Source organism: Pongo pygmaeus, chromosome 11 (assembly GCF_028885625.2).
Source record: "Pongo pygmaeus isolate AG05252 chromosome 11, NHGRI_mPonPyg2-v2.0_pri, whole genome shotgun sequence".
NCBI lineage: Eukaryota > Metazoa > Chordata > Mammalia > Primates > Hominidae > Pongo > Pongo pygmaeus.
The window spans coordinates 137,719,241-137,744,899 of record NC_072384.2 but is presented as its reverse complement, the minus strand read 5'-3'; the positions used below and the strand labels follow the sequence as shown (position 1 = coordinate 137,744,899).

Here is a 25,659-nt window from a genome sequence, read left to right as displayed (position 1 = left end):
AGCTGAGCCACTCAGAGCACCCACAGCTTCCACCCACCCATGTGCTAAACCCCACTGCCCTTTCCAAAATTGTTCCACAGTCCCATGCCCTTAGGAACCTAGCATTCCAAGCTCGAGGCTCTTTGGGGCCTCCATTTTCTTCTCAGGAGGGGTTTTCCAATACATGCCCAATATGCACGAGTTGGTACATCCTCCCTTCCATCCAATCCATCTATGCAGTATGTTGAAGACACTTTCTAAAGTTTCTTGCCTGTGGAGATCAACCTTCTCTGTTTCTCAGCACTAATTCACTTTTCAGCCCTCTTCCTACACTTGTTCATGTAGGAATTTTGGAGAGAGAAAGTTTGACTTATGGGCTTGCCATCTTGAACCATGAATTGTAGATTTTTAATGGTAAAAGTATCTCCTTTGATGAGTAAGTTAATTTGGGATGGAGACCAGGATTTTGGGCAGCCTGGCACAGAGAAGAGAAGCTGGGAGTGCCCCTGCCCAGGGCCTTTCTGACCTCACACCAATTTTCCACTTGGTTGCAAAGTAGCAGCTCTTCCAAGAGAACATGAGGACCTGGGGGCAAAGACTTGGGGTGTGGCCATGGTTGGAAACTCTAGCTCTCTAGATGGTTTTGCCTTTCACTGTGGTTAGAAAGGATACATAAATAAAGAGTACTAAGTATTCTATGTCCTGAAGATGCAATTTTCCCGCCCACAGCTAAGGGCTACTAGCCAACAGCAGTTCCCTGAAACCAAGGAAAAGATGGCCTGTGGGAACATGAGTCAGTGGCCTTGGCCTTGGAGAGGGCTCCAGTTAGGATCACTCAGCCTGTTTTCCCTCCCACCTCAATCTACTGGAACCTGTGTGTCAGGAAACCCACAATGATACAGCATTTATGGAAGAGCACATAGGTCTCTAAGGAACTAGAGTGACATTCTGGGAGTCATGGTCTGCTCTGGGAAGTCTTGATGTGAATGAGACTAGTCTCAGGCTCAATCCCTACACCAGCTAGTTCACTCTTCCCTGATCTGTGACTGGAGGCTGTACTGTATCCCCACCCCAACGGCCATGCACTACTGGCCTAATCATCTGTTGCCTCCCCCAGCCCATGGTCTTCTCAACCATGCAAGGAGACCCCATCACCACTGGGGCCAGCTCAAAGAGGCAGAGTAGGTCTGGCCTCCATAGCCCTCTGGCTTAAAGATGAGTAGGATCACTGGAGGTCTTTCTAATGACCATTTTGGACAAATGACTAGTTTGTAAGCCTTGAAGCTGAGCCCATACTTCCTGGCCCTTCTCTCAGAACTAGGAATTCCAGAGCCTGTCCAAGGAGTCCTGGAGACCTCTATTGGGGACCATCCCCTACAAGTCAGGCTTCTCCCAGGTCCACTTGGATTGGTGGGCTGGACCTGGGACCTGCTCTGGCCTTGCCTGTGGCCCCAACCCAGCCCTGTCCTCTCACACTCAGCTCCCAATCTGAGACGCACTTCTCAACCAGTATCTCCACTGTTGCTCCCTCAGTTAATAGCATCCTTGGCTGTCCACACTCAGCACTAACCTGACATTGTGCAGCTGTCTGACCTTCCAGACTAGACCTTCCCTGGTTTTTACAAATCAAAGAGCATCTTTTGGTAAAGGGATGATGGTGAACATTTATAAATGTCCCACAGACACAGGCCATCAATAGCAATGACGGCAGTGGGAGGGCAGCCCAGCTCCTGCGGGTTTCCACCAAACAGGAAAACAGGCTCAGGATCGTCAGATGCTCACAGTATTTCAAAAGCCATGAGAAATCTGGAATTTTCTGTGAAGTCTCCTGCTTTTTAGTTGTTAATTCATTAATATTTTAAAACACGGTGAGAGGCGCAGGCGTGGTGGCTCACTCCTGTAATCCCAACACTTTGGGAGGCCAAGGCCAGTGGATTACCTGAGGCCAGGAGTTCAAGACCAGCCTGACCAACATGATGAAACCCTGTCTCTACTAAAAATACAAAAAAATTAGCTGAGCATGGTGGTGCACACCTGTAATCCTAGCTACTCAGGAGGCTGAGGCAGGAGAATCACTTGAATCCAGGAGGCCGAGGTTGCAGTGCGCCAAGATCGCACCATTGCACTCCAGCCTGGGTGACAGAGTGAGACTCAAAAAACAAAACAAAACAAAACAAAACACGGTGACAGCCAACCAAAACATATCTGCGAACCTAACCCAGGACCACCATTTGTGACCTCTACTAGGAGTACAGCCATTTGTTTAGTAATAATAATGGAAGGGATGATGTTAATAATAAAAGTTATTGAGTGTTCACCATGGGCCAGACATTATTCTAAGTGTCTTACATGGGTATCTGTTTTCAACCTCACTACAATATTATGAGGTCTATAGAAACTATTATCATCATATTTTATTCCAAAAAAATAGTGACAAGTAACCTGAAAGAGGCTAAGGAATATGTCCAAATTCACACACCTAAAAAATGTCAGGACTGGACCCAGCCCCAGCAGCGCATGGGGCCACAACCAAAGCACCATACCACATTACTCACAAGCACAGGAAGGAATGGGGAGGGGGTTTGTTTTAAGGGCTAGGATATATTTTTTTCAAAAACACTGCTATAAAATACACAAAAATGTAAACTGGCCCTTCTAGACAGGTAGGACTCTAAGTAACTTCTTTTCTTTTGTTTCCAAATATTCCTTTATATTTTTTAAACAAATGTGGTAGGATTATTAGTAAAGGCCTGCATAAGCCCTGGTCTGTCTCTGTGTCCCCTCTACCCTGGGAGGAAGGTCACCCTCTCAGCTGAGTTCCCCAACTCCTTGGTGATACAACCTTGCAGCGAGGAACAAGCACTGTGGGTCTTAGTCCCAGTGACTGTGTGTGTGTGTGCATGTGCCTTTGTGTGTGTGTGCGCATGTGCCTTTGTGCGTGTGTGTGCATGTGCACATGTGTGTACGTGTGCATGTGTGTGCGTGTGTGAACATGTGTGCATGTGTGCGATGTGTGTGCGTGCACATGTGTGCGTGTGTGCGTGCACATGTGTGCATGTGTGCGATCATGTGTGCGTGTGTGCATGTGTGTGATCATGTGTGCTTGTGTGCATGTTTGTGTGTGCATAAGTGCGCACGTGTGCACGCGTTTGCACATGTGTGCGTGTATGTGTTCATATATGTGCATATGTGCATGTGTGTGCATGTGTGCATGCATGTGCATGTGTGTGCGTGTGTGCATGTGTGTGTGCATGCATATGTGTGCATGTGCATGTGCACGTGCGTGTATGCATGTGCACGTGCATGTGTATTGGGTGCACATGGGGGCTGGATATGCAGATACGTATTTTGGAAAGGTTTTCCAGATAATTCTGCTAGACAGATGGCATTTCGGCTGAGAACAATTATTTTAAAATTCAATATTAAATCTAATCTTTAATATCCCAAGACATCTATTCTTACAAGAAATGAAAAACCTTACTTTATTCACTCTGTTATCAAAGTAGTTTGGGCTCCTTCAAGAAGATTTACAAGATACAAAATGTAGAAGGAAAAGAAAAATACACAAAACACCATAACATAACTACTGTTTATACTTTGGTTCTTTCCCCCTTGGTCTTTTATGTATTCATAAATGTGTGTGTGTGCGTGTGTGTTGTCCAAATGTACAACTAACCTGGTATCTTCCTTTTTAAATTTAATATAAGTGCTTTTCCATGTTACTAATATTATTTATTGGGAAAACTGTTTAATGACTCTATAATAATATTCTATCAAGTGCATTTGTAATAATTTTTCACCTTTCCTATGACTGACTATTTCAGGGTTTTCCCACTCAAGTTGATTATTATAAAAATGGTGAAATAAAACTTTGCCTATTTTTTCATATTTTTGGTTTAGTTTTCAGAATAGATTCCAAGAGAAGAAATTAATGAGTGAAAGCATATGAACATTTTTAATCTCATAAAACATGCTGCAAAATGTATTTCCAAAAATGTTGAAGAGATTTCTTTTCCCTTCAACAATGTATGAAGGTGCCTATTGTATACGCCCTCACTAGCTTTGGGCAATCTCACCTAAGCACAGTGGGAAGAAAAGAAAAAACAAGCTGCTATTTTAAAACAATTCCACACAACAAGATGCACGGTGTGATGGGAGTAACCACCCACATATTTCAACAGGAAATCTCCTTCCCAAGCCCAAGGTTTATAGTTGTTTAATCAGGTGAACTGAAGCAAATCAGAGAAACAAAAAACCTAAGGCTCACTGATAGTTGAGCCATCCTAAAGCCTATGGATTAGGACAGCTTTCCCTCAGCATGAAGAATCGTTTCCCTTCCCTAGAGCTGTGTCTGAGGCTGGTGCTGAGCCGCAGGCACAGGGGCAGGTGGCCGTCTGCTGGGCTCTCAGGCCACGACCTGTGGTCGACGGGCAACCCCAGGCTGGGGGCAGCCTGTCACTGGGACCACGGCCCCACTCAGCTCCCACGTGCTGCATGAGATTTGTCAAGTGTACTTTGTACTCTGGACCTATAGTGGCAGGAACGCAAGAAAGTGGGGAATAGGGGCAGGAGGGGTGGCACTACTGGACTCTGACTACAGTGGACGGAGGTAAAACACAGCTTTGGTAAAGGGACTGGTGCGTGTCTCGCCTTTTCCGCAAAGGCAGAATGTTGAGGGTTCCAAGGCAGAACACACAGTGACAAATGGACCTCAGGGACAAAGGGGAGGGCCGAGGAACAGTGACGCCCTGGCAGCAGTGAACGCACCTAGTACCCGGGCCTTGGACTCTAAATAACGGTCTCTAGTTAAAGGAACCAGGGCTCCTGGGAGAAATGGCTGACACCAGGGCTGACACTGGGAATAAGCAAGATTAGCTAGGAACATTCCGTGGTGCTAGAGAGTAAGAAAGGGATCCAAAAATGACAGGGCCATGCCAGAACAGGGGTCAACCGGAAGGCTCCCTCAGTGACTGAGCCTGGGATACGCAGAGCAACAAAATATATAATGATGGCAACAGATGACAATTCCTAGAATCTAGAAAACACCACTGAGTCCACATGGATACAAAGAATAACTGAATAAATAAACAGGAGGGGAAGTTCAGCTCTAACTTCCAGTAGCATTCTAGTAGAAAGAATGATGGAAATAGAAAAATCATTACTCGGCAAACACCGTAGTACTCATTATTGCAGGCAAAGGTCGTTTGATGGATGCTAAAATTAGTGAGTGAAAGACTGATGAAGAACAGAGTATTTATACAGCCTCTGAGTATCCCCCAAGCAGATACTTACTGATTACAAAGGGAAGAACAGAAACTTTACAATGGAGAAACCTAGCGGACATCACTTGAACCAAATCAAGTTACCATTACTGGTAATAAGACATATTGACCTCATGTACCCACCAAGCACAATGCACTGAGAAGGGCACAGCGTTGCTCCTGGGGTACCCTTGGCAAAAATGCATAATTTCAGTGTCACAAAAAAAATATCCGCAAAATAACAGATGGGCTTTCATCATTGGTGTGAAGATTATAAAAGACAAAGACTGAGAACTGTTCCAGATTAGAGAGGACCAGGGAGATCTGACAACTAAACGTGGGTTTCTGGATTGGATCTGGGACCAGCAAAAGGCCACAGGAAGGACACTGATGAAATCGGAATGAGGCCTGCAGATTAGTTAACAGTGTTTTATCAGCGTTAATCTCATGTTAATAATTGAACTATTGGTTATCTTGGTATTAACATTTGGGGAAGCTGGCAGAAGAGTATAATACAATTTTTGTACTATTTTTGCAATTGTCTTGTAAGTCTAAAATTATTTCAAAATAAAAAGCCAAAAAAGATAACAAAAAGTGATAGAAGCAATTAATTGCTGCCACAACCAAATATTGTGTTTAGCTTTACTTCTTCCCCTCCCTTTTACAAGATAATATTTTTTTCAATAAATTATGTATTAAAGACATTTATCAACGAAAACCATCAAAGACATCATTCCTCACAAGGCTATGGCCTACAGAAATTGGCTGTTTTCCTTTCTCTCCATGTCTATCTTGAAGAGGCGACAAGTTTTTAAGGCACATATTTTGGACGGGCATTTAAGGAAGTCCTGTGCCCTCCCAGGGCCCTGGTGGGCAGCACTATAGTGGTCAGTCGGTTTTTCTGACTGCCAAGATCTTTTACCTGCTTAACAAATAATGTGCTTATTTGTTCCTTCGTTTTTAACTTTGTATAAAAATCACAAATTCCAAATTATCTCCACCTGTAAAAAGAACTGTCTCCTTTTTTTTTTCAGAAATTTCTTCACTTGTTTGGTTTTGCGTCAATCAATTAATGTTCTATCTGTCTATAAACATGGTTCTTTTTCTTTCTCAAAAATGTCATTGGAGCAAACAATATTCACTGCATAATGTTTCAAAAACACAGAAAAGCACAAAGAAGAAAATTAAAATCCCCTGTACTGTTTCCCTTGGAGACATCCATAGCAATACTTTATTGAAAACGTATCCCCACGTCATTAATCTACAACGTGACTTTAATGGTTGCATATTGTTCCATTTTACGGATTGACAACTTGACTTACTCCAACTTCTATTGCTGAACATTTAAATTGTTAGAAATCTTTTCCTACTACAGATAACATGCTAAAATGACTGTTTCTGGTTTGTAGATATTTTCACATCTCTATTTAGATGGAGTCTTATAGTTGTAATTATAGTATTAATAAATATTTACTTGTTTAGGATATCAACACCCTTCAGAAAGATGGTCTTTTTTGAGTCTTCATTCTTGGTACCTTCACCAAATTAATTACTATTTTAAATCCTTGTCAAATTTATTTGCTATAGCTATGTTATTTAACAATTTACCAAGCACCCTTTATTGAATAGTATTTCTTTTCTCCACTAATTTAAACTATTATTTCTGTCTTGTCCTAAATACATATGTGTACTTGATTTTAGATTTTTCTCTTCTTTTTCTCGTTTTTTTTTTGCACCAGTATCACTATATTTTAATCAGTATACCTTTGATATATATAGTTCAGTAATTGACAATGCCAATATCCCTCCATTATAATTTGATAAAATATCACTTTCTTGACTATTTTTATCTTTTCTTTCCTAAAGATAAATACTGACATGACTTTGTAGTTTCAATTTTTTTCCACTGGGAATCTGCTTTTGTTAATCACTTTGAGAAAATTGATATGTTAACAATACTTTGTCCTTCCTCAGGTCACGTGGGTTGGTCTCTTCCTTAAAAACTAACAAAATGGAGTTTATTTTAAAATCTCGAGAGTAAACTTAGCTTGAAGAGACTATATTTTTCTCGGGGTAAACTTAGCTTGGAGGGACTACATTTTTCTCGGGGTAAACTCAGCTTGGAGGGACTACATTTTAGTGGTGAGCCTTAGAACTAATAGTCATCTAAAGTCAACAGGATTAACTAGAGAAAGGTCAAACTGATCTAATTATATAAATCCTTGACATGCTGTCTTGATTAAAAAAGAACTTAAGCTAGCATTTATAGGCACACTTAGGAAAGTTAGTCTGGAATCTCACAAGAGTGTGCAATAAAGACATTTTCAGAGATTTGTCTTTGAGTTCCTACAGCTAAATTAGGAGCTGGTCAATTAGTTCTCCCAGCCGAAGGTCAGCTTCAGTGTCATGAGCAATTAAGCCAGGGCTGTTGGATCACTTGAGTAAAATATAAAGTACAGACAATTTGAGAGAATGAGCTAATAAGGGAGAAGCTCCAACTGGCTACGGGTTTTATCATAAGATGAAGCAATGAGCAAAAGTCTAGATGTCAAGTTGGATTTTAATTGCGTTTAGTCCCTAATCTCTGAATTTACTGTTTGGCATACACTTAAAACTACAGATGATTTCTATCACTGAGTTTCCACTTAATTTTCTTGCTCCAGATGACATCCTTACCTTTTATAGTTTTGATATTTATTATTCTATCAAATTCCCACTAGCATGACCTAACGGAGGAACAGGGAAAATACTCTGTGAGCACTGAGAAGCAGGGGAAAAAAGCCATCCACATTCCTAATTCATGATGATTTGCAGTAAGAAATGGTGCCAGAAAAAAAAAGGGGGATGAGAGAAAGGTGGATTCTCCCACCATTTACACTCTCTAGGGGTGCTGCAGATTACTGTGGTTCAGTTAATGGGGACGAATTTCTGTTCAACTGCAGCCCCAGGCCTGAGGCAACCTCAGCCTATAATAACCACCTGTAGAGAAAGGTGGGGAGGGTGCCTCAAGTGGAGCACAGCAAATCTGTTGTGTCAGCTGTGGCTGAAGTCTGCCCCGACCAGGTCAGCTGGCAATGGGAGATAAAGGCTCATCACCCCAGCTGGCTACAGAAGTCCAGGGCCAATGGCAACCAGAGAGGAAACTGTTCTGGCACAAGACTTCCAAGTCCTTGCTCCTGCTGACTAATTGCAGTTCCCACCTTGCACATCAAATTGCATTAAATATACCAAAACGAGAGGTCAAGAATTTTTGAAGCTTCTTATTCTTTCACCTGAGATGAATTTCCCTTTGTAAGGCTAAAAGAAGCATTGAAAACTCATCAGTTTTGGCAGATGGAACGATGGCAAACAGCCCATTCGGGAAATTTGAACCTATGTGATACAGAGCTCTTTCAAGAAACAAAAGAAAACTTACAGAAAAGAAATCAAGGTTAAGAAATTTGAACTATATATTCTAAATGAGATTTGAGGAGATACTATTCTTTCTTCATGACTGTCTGAAAAAAAGAGAATTCCTAAAGTATTGCATACCCAACTAAACTACCAATAAAGGAGGAAGGCAAAATAAAGACCTGTTAACAGTCAAAAAATCAGAATATTGTCTTCTATATGTAAATCATGAGAAGAGAAAAACATGGTTAGCAAAAATTCCTGCAAAAAAAAGAGGAAGCTAGGGAAAAGGAAGACATCAAATTCAAGAATCAATGGAGATAAATCAGAAATGCAATGAAAAGAAACTCCAGCATGTAAGCATTTAGATGAACGACATATGAAGAGTAAAAAAGCAACCCACAGGGTGGGAAAGGATATTTGCATTCCATATATCTGACAAAAAATATTATCTAGAGCTTATGTAGAGCTCTGAAGAATCAATAATAATAAAATGCTAGAAACCAATCCAACAGTAAAATGGGCAAGAGATTTTACAAAAGAGAGTGTGCAATGGCAATAAACATTTGAAAAGATGCTCCAATTTATTAGTTGTTAGAGTGATGCAAATGAAAATCATTGTGATGTTACACTGTACATCCCTCAGAATGAATAAAATTTAGAAAACCAAATAGACAATACTAAATGTTGACAAGGATGTAGACCAAGTATAACTTTCATCCATTGCTCATGAGAATGTAGATTGGTAAAACCACTTTGGAAAACTTCCATAGTGGGATGGCAACCCTTAGATCAAGGATTTGGAATCCCAGATCTGGCCTCTTCCTGCTGTTTAACAGAAATGTATTCCGGTGCTCTGTGCCTTGGGAACAGCTCAGTGAGAAGTTTGGCTTAGTGTCACTCGGGTTCTTGGGAGGAAAAAGATGGTACACGCAGGCTCTGCCTCCCTGGCAACCCCATATGGGCCAAGCCTACAGCTGAAATCCCATTCCATGTCCTTGGCCTTTGTCCTTCTCGCCACCACTCAGGGAATTTGCGTTTCCTGTAGAGTTGCAACATCAGTCTCTACTGGACTGGAGGTTCTGCTTCCACTAGAGGGCACTGTAAGAGTTCCACCCAAGTTGAGGCTCCCGTGCCAGCCAACCAACAGACAAAGAAAGGAACTGCCCTAGTGCTATTTTGAGCCAGATAATTCTTTGTGGCAGGGTCTGTCCTGCACACTCAGCAGCATCCCTGGCCTCTACCCTCTAGATGCCAGTAGCACCCTCCACCTCCAACTGGGACAACCTAAAATGTCTCCAGAAATTGCTAAATGTCCCTTGGAGGACAAAATTGCTTCTAGTTGAGAACCACTGATTTAAAGACATTGTTCCCACTGGTGGAGAGATCACAAGGCTTTGGACAAATAAACTTTCGTTATGATATTGCAGAATTTCATTGGATCTGTTCTGTAATAAGGGGCTGAGCAACAATGAGGGCAGGCAAAATGAGGATTTCAGGTCGACCTTCCTATAACTGCTTCCATAGCCCAAGGCTATTTCACCAGATAAGCTTCGGGTCATGCCTTAGTGCTAAAGGTAGTTTTTCCTGTAAAATTTATGAAAAAGATAAAGCTATATATTTTCTTAATTAATACTTTAAATATATTTGAAACCACTTGGTATTAGGGAAAGAGAATGTACCAGGATATGACAGGGGGAGTTTACAATCCTGGCCGCACTGTTCCCCAGCTGTGTGAGGTCGAATTCCTGACTTCTAGGGGTGGCGACAGGGGTGGAGGCAGCTTCCTCCGCCTGTAAAAGAATACCTAAGCCGTGGGCTTCTTGGAGGACTCAATGACAGAACACTTGGAAGCATTCAGTAATGCCTTCACTAAACACCTTTTCCTAGTTTAGGGTGTGGGGTTTCTTCTTGCCCTCTGTTCTTCATTTTGTGTGTCCATCTCTCTGCCTTACCATGGTAGATGAGAAACATCACCTCCCGGGCAATGAAATCGTTAGTCCTCCTGACCAAGGCAGAAATGACAGCTTCACCCAACTGGAAAATAGAACTTGAGACTTTTATAAACATCTCCGGAATTAACAAGGAATAACCCCTGACAAACAAGTAGGTGTGGTCCCCTGAAAAAAAAGACGGTTTTGTGGAGTCTCACAACCCACTCGGACCAGGCTGGCAGAGGAGGCAGGGCTGAGGGTGGGGAAGGGAGCAGGGCCAAGGTGACCACTGATTCTGTAGAACTGATGGAAATTGGGAGCAAGGTGAAACAGTCTTGTTTCAAAGCCTCTCCCTGAGAAAGTAGTTTGGGAGAAGGTAGAGGAAACAGAAGGAAGCATGTGTGTGTACATACACACATGTACACATGCACACAGACATACACGCACACAGACTCTCACAGACACACACATGCTAACACATCTGTTCATACTCTCACACGTGCACACAGGCACACATACTCTTACACTCATGTACGTAGGCTCTTACACATAAATTCTCACTGATTTTCATGCACACTTGCTCACGCAGACCCTTTGACACCCATATACATGCATACATATCTGCACACATAAATGCACATATGCACACACACACACTCATATGCACACGTACACCCATCACTCTCACAAACTCTTTCATGCACTATCACACAAGCATGTTCACTCACACTCACACACATCACATCACACACAGATTCGCATGCACTCACATACTTGCGCATACATCACACACAGACATGCATTCACACACATCACATGCATACTCAGAATCATACACTCACAGACTCACTCGTGCATTCGCTCACACATCACATACACACTTAGACTCACATGCACTCACACACGCACTCACAAATATCACATGCACACTCAGACTTACAAGCACACACTGACACTCGCACATCATATGCACACTCAGACTCATGCATTCACACACTTGCATATCACATGCACACGCACAGACTCACATTCACTTGTTCACATATCACGTGCACACTCAGACATACATGCACACAATTACACTCACATATGCACACTCACAGACTCACATGCACTCACACTCGCCCACACACATCACATGCACACTCAGACTCATGTGTCTTCACATGCTTACACTCACAAACATCACATGCACACTAAGACAGGAACACAAACACATCACATGCACACAGACTCACATGCACTCGCAAACTAGCTTACACACAAACATTGCATGCACACTCAGACTCACAGGCACTCAAACACTGACACTTGCACATCACACGCACACTCAGACTCATGGGCTCCCACACACTTGCACATCACAGGCACATGCAGACTCACGTGCACACACACTCTCATTCACACAAATCACAGGCACACACGTACTCACACAATTACAATAACATATCACATGGACACTCACAGACTCACATGCATTCACAATCACTGACACATCACATGCACATTCACTTATGCACTCATACACTTGCTTACATTCACAAACCACTCATGCTCACGAACATGCACTCAGAAACTTGCTTACACTTACAAACATCACACTCACATGCACTCATTTAAACTCACACAACACATGCATACTCAGACGTACATGCAGTCACTTACACACACATCACATACACACGAACACTCATGCACTCACACACTTGCTCTCACACATACTGAAACATGTTCACTTAAACACACATCAAACACAGAGACTCACATGCACTTGCTCACACACATCACATGCACACTGACTCATGTACTCATACTTGCTTACACTCACACATCACCTGCAGACTCGTGCACTCATGCTCACTTACACACACACCACACACAATTCACACTTGCGCACACATATCACATGCAGTCACAGACTCACGTGCGGTCACAGAATTACTCATGCGCATTACATGCACAGACTCACATGCACTCACACACTCACTAAAACACATCACACACAGGCATGCACTCACACACATCACATGCACACACAGACTCATGCACCCACACACACTCTGCATGCACACTCAGACACATGCACTGTCACACAGGCTCATGCACTCACAGACACATCACATGCACACCCACATGCACTCACACACTCGCTTACATATATCACATGCACACTCACACACTCAGATGCACATGCACTCACAGTCATACACACACATCACATGCACACTGACATGCACTCACCCACTCATACACATCACACACACTCACATGTGCTCACAACTTGCTTATATGTACATCACACCCACACTCAGACACATGCACTCGCTAGCTCACACACATCACAGACCCACATGTACTCACACACACAGATCACATTGACAGACTCACATGCACTCACATGCTTGCTCACACACATCACATGCACACTCAGATGCACATACACTCACACACATCACACCCTCAGACTCACATGCACTCACATACACACATCACATGCACTCACACAGATTACTTGCACACTCAGACACAGGCACTCACAGACATCACATGCACATTCAGACATGCATGCACTCACACAGTCACACTCAAACACATCACACACTCAGACTCATGCACTCACACTCACATCACATGCACACTCAGACACATGCACTCAGAAACTTGCTTCCACTCACATCACACACACTCGGACTCACATGCACTCACACTTGCACATCACATGCAGACTCATGTGCTTACACACATCACACAGACTCACACTCACACTTGCTCACATCACACAGACACATGCACTCAAAAAATTGCTTACACACATCACATGCACACTCACAGACTCGTGTACTCATGCTTGCTTACACTTACAAACCACATGCATTCACACATGCTCTAGCTCACACATCACAGACACATGCACTCACAAATTTGCTTACACTCACAAAAATCACATGCACACTCAGACTCCCATGCACTCACATGAACACTCCGACACATGCACTCACACACGCATCACATGCACACTCAGACACATGCACTCATGCTCACACATCACCTGCACACTCACATACGCATGCACTCACAAACTCACACGTGCATCACACACATGCATTCACAAACTTCCTTACACACCACATGCATACTCAGACTCACATGCACTCACACACTCGCTTACACACACTCACACCCACTCAGATTCACATATACTCACACATTTGTTCACACATGCCATGCACACTCACATGCACTCACACTTAACACACACACGCTCACATATATTCACTCATGTCACATGCACCCTCATGCTCACTCTCCCAAATATCACACTCACATGCACTCACACACTTGCTCACAGAGACTCACATGCACTCACAAACTTGCTTACACTCACAAATGTCACACACATGCACTCACACTCATCACACACATGCTCACAAACTTGCTTACACCCACACATGCACTCACAAATTTGTTCACACAAATCACACACAGACTCATGCACTCACACTTGCTCACACACATCAGACTCATATGCACTCACACTTGCTCACACACATCAGACTCATATGCACTCACACACACACATCACATGCACACTCACAGACTCACATGCACTCACTCGCTCACAGCCTCCTCAGTTTTCATCCCTGAGGACGCCACCCCTGCTGCCCTGTGACTCAGAGGCTCAGAAGGAAGAGGCACCACATGACGGATCTGGCAAGGTCCCTCCCCCTCCCGCCACCCCATGCTGAATGAATCACAGCCTCCTGTTTATTTAACCACTTCAAGAAGCTGGGTTTCTTCCAGGGGCTTTCTCAGGCAGCAGGGGGCATGCAGGGGAAAGGGGTGGAAAGCAGGGTCCTCTCTACTAGTGACGTAGAGACGGGAATGCAGGGAGGGTGTGCAAGGAGCGTCCGTGGGGAGCTTGTGTCCCCGTGTTGTGCGTGGGACTTGGGCATACAGGGCCCATGTCGCAGCCCTCAGGGCCCCGATGGGGCCTCCTACATCCAGGACTGGAGAAGGGCTGCCACTCACACAGGAGTGTGAGGCTGCACTAAATAGGGGTCCTGGCCCCAAATAAAACAAGAAGCTAGTTCAAGCCTGGTGCCCACACAAACCCTTTATCTGCCTTAAAAGTGAAACTGAGGCCACGAGGCTTTCAGGTGGGCTTCAGCAGCTCCCAATGCTGATTCACACCTGCACCAGGCCTGCTGAGGGGGCTGCTGTCCCAGAGAGGGTGCAGCTTCGGGTTGTGCTTTAATGCACAGACAGCAAGGGTACAACAGGACGAAAAGATCCTGTAGGGAGAGAAAGAAGACAGGGGAGGGAAAGAAGATTTGATTCATGATTTCTGCCATGCAGTCAGTGCTTCCATACACAGATGTGTGAACAGGTATATGTACGTAGGTCTTGATTTATTTGAATATGAGCACATTTAGAATTTGGATGACACCAGAGTGGCTCAAGGCTTGCACTCCAAACTTGAAAGAAACAAATCTTTTTTTGGCTAGAAGAATTTAGCCAATTAAACAAAAACACCAGTTCTATTTTTTTTTCTTGTAATGCTGAATAAATCCATTTTGAGACTTGGGCATTTTTAATTTTCAATTTTCCCAAGTGCAGCAAATTTCTTTTCAGGGATTGACATTAAGGATATGTGGAGTGTCAGAATTCACATATGCAATGGTTCTTCAATTCTATTATGAAGCTAGAAAACAGATGAAGTACTTAGTGCCCCTCCCAATATTTGTCTAGACCAAACTAGACACAAAAAATGGCAACAAAATAATTCAATTAACCAATACTTTTGAACAATGGAAAAACCTTCAGTTATTTGTGTTTTTAATTACAGGATGGGTTTGTAAATGGCAAAGGTTCTGAATGTATTTTGAAGTTAATTCAATGATTAGTTTCTCCAATAAAACTTTTGCTCCCCTGGCAAAAGGAGTAGAGGGAGAAAGACGACCCTTGCCTTAGGGGTGACAAATGCTGGCATCTATGCACAGCCATTTGCTCTCATTGTCCCTGAGTTCTGGTTTCTCTTACCAATGTTTGCACATCTGAGTTACAGAGAGAAAGAAAGGAAAGTGCTGTGGCGGGAGCCGGGCTGTGATTTAGGCAGATCATATTCAGGTTGGTGTTAGCCAAATTCCATAAAATGCAGACCCCTGGAGATAGGAAAAGGAGCACGGATTCCCCGAACAACTGATTCAACACACCAGCTCTGTTTGCAAAGCATTTCTATGCCCATAAACAGACCTGTGGATCCAGCATCCCAGCACTTTTACTTAGATGGAAAAAGTCTATGCTCTCATTCCAAGCAGGCACCTCCCTTCTTTCCTGTCCTCTGAGAAGACACACAGACAAGGGTGCTTGGGTGACAGCACAGGAGGGGTCGGAGTGTGCATGGCTGGCACGTAACCGTCAGTGACTCTGAAAGGATATCTCCTGTCCGAGCCTTCAGCCTTGCCAATGTGCATGGGGCAAGCCCAGGGACTCTGCCAGCCCCTGGTGAGGGTCTGTGGAGACAGGGCCAAGAAAGGGCTAGAATAGCCTCTCAGCCTCACTGCTGAGCCTTGGTATAAGCAAATGTAAGGGGCGTGTGGCTGGTCCTGTCGGAGCCAGCAGCCGGGGGACTCCAGGGGCCTTCCACAGCCAGGCCAAGCACCTGCCCAAAGTAGAAGACACAGAACAGCCTGCAAGTCTCCTCAGCAGGCAGAAAAGTTGCTCATGGGCCTCTTAGCAAAAGAGAAGATGCTCACCAAATGTGCTGTTTTGGCTGAAGATATGAAAGCAAACCCAGTGTACCTTTGGAGGGAGAATATAGCTTCAAGTAAATAGCCAGTAGCTTTCTAAATGTGCTCTCCACAGCTCTGGGTTTCCTGAAAGTCCAGGAATGAGGCAGGAGCTTGGAGGAAATGTTCTTTGGTTTTCTATGCATGCATTGGTCTCTGAAGGGGCAGAGCGGCTCTGTGGTGCAGGACCCAAGACCTTCGGATTGTGGGTGGGGAGAGCCTGAAAAACAATAGCACGGAGCTGGGCAGAGCTCCCCTGGCCCAGCCGCTGTCTCAGGTTGAACGTCTGAGACCTTGTGAAATGTTTTTAGGTAGCCAGATGGCCTTTGAAAGGATCTGGAGAAAAGGTCCCTTACATCAGTGTAAGGAAAACTCTGGGTTGAATTTTTCTACCATTATCCCTGAACTCTCAACAAAATTGTATTAAAATATGTAGACTGGTTTCTGCTGTACTATGTTGGATTTGGGAAACAGGAGATGAGGTAGATCAATGTATCTGCCAAGGCCAGGGTGATGGCAGGACCAATGTCACTGAGGGAGCACAGCTTCACGGAGGAGCATGGTTTCATGTCAGGACAGCAGGGCAGCAGGTGGTGCTCCAGACACCACTGGGAGACCTCTGTCGGGGTGCTGTGCTTACAGCAGGCTGGCTTAGTTAGAGCAGTTCAAGGTAGCTCTGGAGGCAAGAGTGATCTGTTATATACAAAATGTGTAGAGATGGAAGGGCAATTAAGATTAAGATGATGGCAGGCAAGATAGTTCAGATAGTGATTCTTTTGCTTTAAAGACATTTAAAACAATGGGTTTCCTTTCTAGATATCTTTCTTCCTACTCTAAGTTAAACACCAAAGAACAAATTCAACTGGAGAAGTGCACCATCAAAGCATGGCTGTCTCTTTTCAGACGTCTGGAACTGGTTGGGGAATCAGGGCTCTGGGGGAGTATGGATGGAAAATCATGCGAGGAGTCATCGGGTGTCTGAGGCTGTTTTTCTAAAACCATAAAGACTTGGGTTCCCAAAGATGGTTTTGGAAGTTGAAGTATAAACCAGCCAAGGCTGTTAGAAGCCATGCTTCAGAGACTAGAAGACACTGTAATTTTTCTGCATCATTTTATAAACATATGCACATTGATTTTTAGGTCTGTCATACACACAACAGGAGTCAGAGGACCTGATGTCCCCACACCAGAAAGCCAACTCTTCCCACTCTGAATGTCCCCACATTCTCGGGAACAAACCTGCAGCAACGACCCTAAATGGTTTATCTCAGAGGTTTATTTTGGAACCTGAAGACCAGAAACTAGTTCAGTCCCTGCTCATCTTTCTCACCCTGAAACCCTCTCCAGAGGAAGAAGAGCCCCCACTCATGTCATCCTCACACACTGAGGGAGGCTGGGTCGGGTCCATCCCTCCAAGATCCACTCCACCTGTGTCGACTCCTCCGGGAATATTTTTCACAAGAGCAGCAGCTGCTCCTGGGAGTACATTTTCTCCCAGACATACCAGTGAGGGTCACCTGCATGAGTGGAAGCAAGACCATGAGATGCAGAGGAGGCAACCAAAGGGCTGCCCTTTTTCTGCACTGGCTCCCTGGGCAGCCTGTGGTGCAGCCCTGCCCTCAGCAGCAGCTCCTGAGACATCGGACATTGCCTCTGTCACTTTCCAGAGTCCAGACTGATTATAGTTCAGGACTTCTCCCTTCTCTCCAATGCAAACAACACAAAGAAAAAACGAACTGACTTGCTATTAAGTAAGAAGGAGGGGTACAGATGTAGCTCCCAGAATCAAAGAAAGGGCTCTGCATGAGCTTCCAGTGCTGCTGTAACAGCTACTACAAATGCAGCAGCTTGACAATATCACATTTATTCACTTACAGTTCTAAAGGAGAGAATTCAAAAATCAGTCTCAATGGGCTAAAGTCAAGGTGCCAGCAGGGACATTTCCTTCTGGAGGCTTCAGGGGAGAATCAGCTTCTTTATCTACCATGGTTTCGAGAGGATGCCTGTATTCCTTGGCCCCTGGCCCCTTTTCTGTCTTTGAAGTGCATTGCTCTGACCTCTACTCTGCTCCCATCATCACGTGGCATTCTCATTTCTCTCTTCCTCCTCCTGCCACCTCTCATAAAGAACTCTGTGATTATGCAGATGACCCACCTGGATAGCCCAGGGTCTTCCTTTTTTTAAGACCCTATCGTAGTCCATTTGTGCTGCTATAACAAAATGCCACTAACTAGGTAATTTATAAATAATAGAAATGTATTTCTCACAGTTCTGAAGACTGGGAAGTCCAAGATCAAGGTGCTGGCAGATTCGGTGTCTGGTAAGAACTCCCTCTTTGCTTCCAATATGGCATCTTGCTTCTGTATTCTCACTTGGCAGATGGTGGAAGGGAAAGAGGGACAAACACTGTGTCCTCAAGTGGCAGAAGAGATGGAAAGGCACTTTTGTAAGGGCATTGACCCATTCATGAGGGGCTCTGCTCCATGACTTAATCACCTCCTAAAGACCCCATCTCTTAATGTTGTCACATTGGTAATTAAGCTTCAACATATGACTGTTGAGGGGGCACATCCAGGCCATGGCAGATCCTTAACTTAATCACATCTGTAAAGTCTGTTTTGCCGTGTAAGGTCTCATAGTTACAGGTTCCAGGATTAGGATACGGACATCTTGGTGGGCCACTGTTCAGTTAACCATAGGTTCCGAGGTCAGAGATTTCAGGGACTGGACTCAGACACAGATCTCAGAGTCCCTGTTGGCAGGGGTCCTTCTGTTTGTCCCCAGTTTGCTGTTTCTCTGTGCGCGTTCATGATTTACACAGTTCTTGTACCCATTTCAGATTCTCCTGGCCTCATCTGTCCCTGCCGCCAAGATGGATTATCTGCAGGAACTTGGACCAACTCCACAGAACCTTCCTTATGTTCTGTTCATACTGCCCAGACCTGCCCTGGCTTCCCTGTTGCTCCTGAGGCAGAAGAGGCCTTTGGACTCACTCAGCCCCACATCTGTACAGTCCACAGATGCTGGGGAAATTAACATCACAAAGGGTTGACTTTAGATCAATGTGAGACAAGTATTTCAACTATGATTGCATATTTGTCAGTGCCTCTTTGTAATTCTGAGTTTTTTCCTTCATTTATTTCATAATATACTGTATGATAATGCGCATTTTAAATTCCCATGTCTTCCTGGCTAACATTTTTATTTAGTCCTGATGCCGTGGGCTTCTTTGCTGGGGATTATGGTGTCAGCATCCTTTTAGGGATCATTATTCTGCCTACCACAACTATGATTAACTTTTTGCCAACAATTTTGAGAATATAGGTGAAGTGTGTATTTTCTTGGGAAAAAGCTGGTTGCTTATTTTAATTGGTAATACAGTAACACTTCCTTTTTGCTGATTCTTGATCTGGGATGTATACATTTCTTCTTTTAATGTTCAAATTTTCTTGTCATTTCATGTTATGTGTTTCTGTTGTAAAGTGTATATATATTTGAATTTTGTTTTATCATCCAATATAAAAGTCTGTTTTGTGAGTTTAGTTTCTTTATATTTATTGAGTGCTCATTAGCTTTGATTACTTGATACTTCCTTAAGTTGTGATTTCTAATGGCCATGTTTCTTTTTCCACATTTTTTTCTTTCCTTCTTTTTTCCTTTTACTCCCTTAATGGTTTCAGAGTCACACACATTCTCTTGTCTACTGTATTATGTTCAGCATATTTGGTTCCTCTCTCTGCAGAGCTTCTGCTTCAGGAGGATTAGACTTACTGGCTCTATTGAGCCAGCCATAGCTGACTTTCTCTGGCCAATGAAACATCTGTGAAAGTGATGGTGTCACTTCCAAAGAGAAGCATCAAGAGCCAGCACATGGCTCCCTAGGTCTCTTCTCCCTCTGCTGAGTGGCACAGAGAGGCTGCTGGGTGGCCGGCATCCTAGAGTGATGCTGACAGAGAAGACAGCCTCTGCTGACCCCCAGTGGACAGGCAGCAGAAGCGTAAAAGAAGCATTTGCTAGTAGTGTAAAGCACCAAGATCTGCAGGCCATTTGTTAGCTCAGCGTGGCTTAGCTTATCCTGACTGGTATGGTAGTTCCCATAAGCAAGTAGGAGGATTTTAAATGCCTTTATTTCACAATCATCTTAGATTGCTAGTTTAGACCACTAAACTTTTAAATATAATTCAAGTGCTCTACAATGATTTTTCTGCTTCTAATAAATGTTTGACTATATTAAAATTGTTTATCAAAAATAAATTTGAAACTGTTCAATAAAAAGAGATTGATAGTTTAAATAAGGGTAGGGTTCTCGATTTACAGTGATTTTCATTCGTCCCTGAATCTCAAATATCTTTCCAACAGCTACCACTAATATTAACTGTTATGATTACTTATTGGCTGCTTCCTAAGAACCCATCATTTTGCTAAGAGCTCCACATGTTTTCTCATTTAATCCTCACAACAACTCAATTTAGCAACTGAGGAAACTATGACTTAGTGGCAGGTAAGGAACATACATATGAGCACAGCTAGTCAATATTAATAGCAGAGCAAGAACTCAAAGTCTGGGCTGCCTGATTGCAAAATCGTGTGCCATGCTGTTGTACCAATAAGCCCCTTCCACGGTACTCTACTGAAGAACAATGTGTGCCAATGCAAAGCAAATCTAGATCACAGTTGTTATTTCTATGATCACTCATCAAATATATACTTGCCTCTGTCTCCCATTATGAGTGGAGTCTACTTCCCTGCCCTGTGGGTTTTTCCCTTGTTCCTGTGCTTACAAAGAGCATGGGATGTCAGCAGTCTTGTGAGGGGAGGATTGGCACAGGGCTGTGAGGTTTAGCTTGCCCTCCAGTGCATGGCTGATCCACTGGGAGAAGAATGTGGCCAGACAGCTGTGGAGCAAAACTGAACCCAGAATTGAGCTCAGAGTCAAGTCCAGCTGAAGGTTAGGCTGAAGTTGAGCCATCCACATCCTGCCCCATCAGCCAAGCCATGGCTCTTGTGCTCACCCATGAGCATGAGAATAAAGCTTTTTGTTGTAAGCCATTGAGTTTTGCCTCCTTTACAAATGTTATTTTAATTTTTTAAGTAGCACAGCAATGATTATTCCTGTTCCCAAAATTTTTTGTCACATTTTAGATTACTTCTTTAGAAAGATGACTAAGAGAAAAAATCCTGGGCCCAGTGAATGGGATTCTTGAGGCATTTAATATGCTCATTTCATCTGAACGTTTGATACTAAGGATTTCAAGATGTCTCTGTTTTCTTTCTGAAACTTCATGTCTAATTGATCATTATTATCCATGGCCTCAGGCTCAAGGAAGCTCTCTGATCTCTTTCCTCTGTGTCAGTTCAGTGAGAGAACTAAGATCACTAAGGTCACTGGCTTTGCCTTGATGCATCCACCATGCCACTGCGGGAACCTGGGCAAGCAAACACCTCACTTCCGCCATTTACAAAATGGAGACACACAGCCCCACAGTTTTGCGAGGATGAAGTCACATATATTGAGAACACAGCAGTGTACTAAACTAAAATAAAGAACTTAATTCAAGCAATACATACACAGGCAAAAACCACCAGCTCTCAGAGTTGGAGTCTCTCTTCCCCTTCTGATGACAAAAGGACTAATGACCACAACCTACTGGTGCACATGGCATATTCACACCTGACTCCCAGCAGCTGCTGTCAGGGTGGACGTGAAGGCCAAAGGCTGGGGCTGAGAAATTTAGCATGTGGTTCTTTGAGAAATCTCACAAAAGCTTCTTTTATCACTTGAGGACACATCACCATCATCACCATCAGAGACGACCACTAGTTTTCATTAATGGCATTAATATATTAATATATTTCCCCACTTGCTTTACAAAAAATATGGAAGGTAGTTACCGAAAAACATTAAGGAGAAAGAGAATTAAGTACAAGAGCTGGGTGTGTGGGCAGTAAATAGAGGGAAAGGGGAGCTGGCAAGTTGAACAAGAAGGAAAATGAATGTCACGTGCCTGTGAACAGCTGCTGGGCTCTGTATTCAGTTTGAGCTCTCTACAAGCCAAGGCAAAATGATGGAAGTAACCAATTGTAAGATACACAGTATCCACAAGGCCCTCTCTTGACACCCATATCAGAGAGCAATTTCTCACTTAAAACATTACTTGGTGATACAGGGCACAGCCCTTTCCATATTTCAACAGAATACATGGGTCGTTTTCTCTGCTTCCTTCTCATACTGCCTCCCCAGAGGCACAGGCCCCAAGCAAGTGCACAGTGAGGGTTGAAATGGAGGACTGTAAATCCTCAGAGCTTCTGCCCCAAGCATCACGGTGCTCAAGAATCACTGGGGTCTTGTTAAACGCAGATTTGATTCAGTGTGTCTGGACTGGGTCTTCCAGGCGATGCCCAACTTGTGGTCCAGGAAGCACACTTTGAGAATATTTTTCACAACTGAACCTTTCATAAAACCTGGATACCAGAGTGCTTGGGGTTAATTTTCTGATGAGAGCTGGGTGGTCTCATATTCTATGAAGCAGTCAAAGGCGGGGCCACATGGTTTGAATGTGCAGGGCCAACCTAACGGTCTCTGATGATATTAACAGGCTGGACCAGGGCTGGAGCTTGCAGCTAAAGCCACTGCACTTCTCCAAGGAGAGGGGCCATAGCGCTGCTCACCCCCCAACCATTCCCTTATGCCAACACTGCAGGTGACCGGCTTTTATTCTTAGTCAATGTCCAGGATAATTTTGTTAGATTTTGTATATTTTAATTTTTGCTTAAATTTAGCAAACGTGGATTTGATCATCTAAACTAGTGAGTGACAAGTGTGTGACAAGCCCCTAAAATAATGCCTTGGCTGGGTCTTTTAAATAATTTTTGTTCTCTTCATCCTCACAAAATAACTAATGGGTACTACGCTTAATACCTGGGTGATGAAATAATCTGTACAAGAAACCCACATGACACAAGCTTACCTATGTAACAAACCTGTACATGTACCCCTCAACTTAAAATAAACGTTAAAAATTGTTCTTAATTATTAGGAATTCAGCCTCTAATTCCCCACAGGTTTTCTTCCTTGCCAAGTCTTAGTAAACTTATCCATTCCACTCATATGACAAAAGAACTGATGACTCAAGGGCCAAACAATTTAAACAGCAAGAACATGAAGAAAACCTCTCTTCAAAAATATCTAATAACTCAAGAGCACTTCTTCAGCCCTTAGAAAAGACTTATTTAAGCCTTTGCAGGGACTATGTTTCAGCCAGCAGTGATGGTGATCGGACATGCAAGGAATGAAGTGGTAGGAATGACCCTACACACCAAGTGAGTTATGGCAGCACATTGTAAACAAGACACCGGGTGACAGCGAGGAGTGAGAATCAAGCAGATGTTTGGCTCTGGCTAAGCACATGCTTTACACATCTCAACTCAAGAGGGTTTTCAAACACAGCGTCAACCCCACGTGTTTGGTTTTCCTTGTCAGAGCCCTCCTGCTATCTTGAGGAAGGGATGGGTGGAAATACAGAAAAGCTGCCCTGCACAGATTGCTGCATCTACATCCACAGCTCCAGTCACATGAAAGACACCAGACGCAGCATCAAAACATTTAGCCAAGATAATGTTGACAATGTAAGATAATGTTGAAAACTAAAGCTTCCTAATCTTTTGAAGTTGGTCCATATTAAATTGCCTCAGGCAAAGTTAAAGCAGTTGAGGCCACACTCCCATATTTCCATTTACATTCTTTGTGTTTTATGACAGAAATACATTGAAAATCCTGTTCACCAGTCTGCTAAAAATCAGGGTTATAAGGGGAGGCATCCAACAGGCTTAAGGCTCCCAAATGGATTTGGAATTTTTTGGACCTTACTCGATTGACCTCATTCACTGCCCAACCTCACAAACAACCTAATTCAGTTTTCAAACCATGTTATTTAACCGACACAGGATAGCCATGAAGAGGTTCTTATTACCTTATGCATTATTTTGCATTGGGCATTTTGCCCTTTGTCCTGAATTGCTCTTCTTAGAGATCAGGTGCAGGTGCACAATTAGGAGAACATTATTCAATCAAAACTGTTTTTGGCAATTCCTCTCATCATGTGACTCACAAGTTAAAAATGGTCCAGTTCCTCTTTCATTCAGAATGAAATCTTTTCCTGCAGCTCCACCCAGGAGAAAAAATCATGATTCACATTCAGGATGCACATATGCTGGTCAGGTGGGTGCACACAACATGCTCATTCAAGTCCACTCATTTCTTAAAAAGATGTCCAAGACACCTGGCTTCCCACTAGCTCAATTGACCCAGAAGAATGTCATCAATCATTTACATGAAATAAAATGTCCACCCTGGTTTTAGCTTGTCTTTAGATATTTGGATAAAACTACACAATCTTTTCCACTAATTTTGAAAGCTTCTTTTACTTAGAGAAGCAACAAATTCAGAGGAAGGTTACTACTTTGCTCAACCACAAATGTGATGCAGATTACTCAAAGTTATTGACTCTAGCAAAATGGCAAACCCTTACCTTTCTCCAACTGCAGTGATAGCAAGCGTTCTCAGGTGAGAGGAAATCCAGGCATGGCATTTGTTAACAAGGAGGTACTTCACTTCATAGGCTGCTCAGCTAAGAGGCAATAGATGCCTTTCTTCCCCCTGCTTTTCAATGCAGAGTTTAATTGTGGGTTGTTGTAAAAATCCCCCAGACACACTAAAAGCTAGAAGACTCCTGGAAAACTGCTAATCTCTCCAGGAGGTGTATTCGCCCTTGCTGCTATCATTTGGGTGGATGGGGGCCGAAGGGATGGATGCTATCAGGTGGAATTATGTTCTTCCTGCTTTTGCTATAAAAGGTGGAGATGGGTAAGGGGAGGGGAGTCCTGGTAACTGTCCTAACTAACCAGTGCCTGAACATTCCTTCAAAACAGCCTTGATCAGTGGTTATTGAACTTGGCTTCAACGGTATCTGACTGATGGGATCCTCATGCTATCTGAGACCATCTAGACCACCACCAACTGATATGCACAAGTCATGTGACTACTGAGCACTTGGAATGTGGAAGTCCAAATTGGGCTGTGCCACAAATGTAAAATACACATAGGATTTCAAAGATGTAGTATAAAGAAAAGAATGTAAAATATCTCATTAATATTTTTGTATTAATGACATGTTGAACTAATAATATTTTTGATTGGCTAAATAAGATTGTTGTTAAAATTAATTTTATCTGTTTTTCTTTTTCACCTTTTTACTGTGGCTACCAGAAAATTTAAAGTTACATATGTGAGGTGTGTCTTCTAACTCC

At 43.3% G+C, this 25,659-nt stretch overlaps 1 long non-coding RNA gene across 1 annotated transcript in view; it reads left to right on the top strand.

The window, feature by feature from the left end:
* LOC134737721 (uncharacterized) overlaps positions 1-23,531 on the top strand; it is a 37,711-nt gene extending 14,180 nt beyond the window's left edge. The window contains exons 2-3 of the long non-coding RNA XR_010122909.1: positions 18,623-18,673; positions 19,193-23,531. This is a non-coding gene — a long non-coding RNA (uncharacterized LOC134737721). The remainder of the gene's footprint in view (positions 1-18,622; positions 18,674-19,192) is intronic.
* The last annotated feature ends 2,128 nt before the right edge of the window (positions 23,532-25,659 follow it).